Below are 2,146 nucleotides of genomic sequence, written 5' to 3' on the forward strand. Positions count from 1 at the left end.
CCCCCTAAGAAGAGTTCTGTTCTTCTAATTGGTGAAGGTTCCAATCCTAAAAAAAGGAAGAGGAACTCTTCCAAGAAGAAGAAAGTAGGTGAGAAAACGCCGGTTCCACCAAAAGCTAAAGACCCCGAGAGCAAAGTTGTTTGCTTTCACTGTAATAAGGCGGGGCACTGGAAGAGGAACTGCAAGGTTTACCTTGCAAAATTGAAGAAGAAGAAGGGTAGTGAGACTACCGCTTCTGATTCAGGTATGTTCATGATAGAAGTGAATATGTCATTTCTACTTGGGTATTAGATACCGCCTGTGGTTCTCATATCTGCAATTTGTTACAGGGACCAAGGAGAAGTAGGACTCTTGAGGAAGAGGAGGTGATTCTACTGATGGAAATGGAGCAAGAGTTGCTACTGAAGATGTAGAATCATTTCATTTACATATGCCTACGGGCAAGACTATTGTTTGAAATAATTGTTATTTTGTTCCCTCGATTGTGAGGAATATTATTCCCATGTTAGACTTGGCTGGATTTTCATTTATTATTGAGAATAATGAATGTTTTATTCTTAGAGATAATATTCTTTATGGACGTGGTACTTTAAATAATGGTCTGTATATATGTGACATAATTTATTTCAGATTGAACAAACTAATAAAAGAAAAGGGATGATGAAAATCTCACTTTATAGTGGCACTGCAGTCTCCATTTAGTGGACATGGAGAGAGGGCTGCAGATTTGCTAGAAATGGTACACACAAATGTATGTGGACCAATGTCTACGCAAGCCATGGGTGGATTTTCATACTTCATTACTTTTATAGATGATAGATCTGGATTCGGATATGTGTTTGATGAAACACAAGTCTGAGGCCTTTGAAAGGTTCAAAGAATATAAGTATGAAGTGGAGAAACAAACCAAACATAGTATTATAATTCTTCGATTAGATCGAGATGGTGAATACTTTAATGGAGTGTTTCTAGATTATCTCAAAGTAAATGGTATAGTCTCCCAGTAGACTCCTCCAGATTGGTATCTGAAAGGAGAAATTGAACTTTGTTAGACATAGTTCGGTCCATGATGAGCTATGCAAATCTTCCAGTATTTCTATGGGGTTATGCATTGGAAACCTCAGCATATTTACTGAATATGGTGCCTTCCAAATCTGTTCCTCAAACTCCGTATGAGATATGGAAAGTAAGGAAACCGAGTCTTAAACACGTTAAGATTTGGGGATGTCCAGCTTATGTCAAGTAAGTTGACCCAGATAAGCTGGAATATCGATCCGTAAAATGTAGTTTTGTGGGATATCCTAAAGAGACTTTAGGGTATTACTTTTACACCGATCATCGGGTATTTGTCTCCAGACATGCTACCTTCTTGGAAAAGAAGTTTATCCTTGAAGGAAACAGGGGGAGCAAAATTAAACTTGATGAAGTTCAAGAAGCACAAACTACTACGGATCAAGTGGAAACACCTGTTCTGACTGAACAAACTTTTGTGGAATAGCCCATTCGTAGGTCAGGGAGAGTGTCTCGCCAACCTGAGAGGTAATATGGCCTTGTCATTGAGAATGACAATGAGTTGTCGATCATTGATGATGACGACCCTGTAACCTATAATGAGGCTATGAGTAGTGTTGACTCAGAGAAATGGCATAGTGCCATGAAATCCAGAATGGAATATATGTATACGGTATACAAAAGATAGATTATAGCAGATGGCCAGGTGGAGACCTTTAAGGCCAGGCTTGGGGCAAAAGGATTCAAACAAAGGCAATGGATTGACTTTGATGAAACCTTTTACCTGTAGCCCTGTTAAAATCAGTTCGGATTTTGCTTGCGAATGCTGCTTACTGCGACTATGAAATCTGGTAGATGGCCAGATGGTTTTCTTTCCAAGGGAAATGAAAACCTAGTGTGTAAGCTGCTGCGAACCATATGTGGTTTAAAGCAAGCTTCTCGAAAGATGGAACATTCGTTTTGATGAGACAATCAAAGAGTTTGATTTTATCAAAAACGCAGATGAACCATGCGTCTACAAAAGGGTTAGTGGGAGCGCGGTAACATTTCTTATATTGTATTGAATTAGAGTTGACACACATAATAACATAGCAGACCCACTCACAAAGCTACTTTATGAAAGTCATTTTGATCG

Source organism: Apium graveolens, chromosome 2, assembly GCF_009905375.1.
Source record: "Apium graveolens cultivar Ventura chromosome 2, ASM990537v1, whole genome shotgun sequence".
In the NCBI taxonomy this organism is placed as follows: domain Eukaryota; kingdom Viridiplantae; phylum Streptophyta; class Magnoliopsida; order Apiales; family Apiaceae; genus Apium; species Apium graveolens.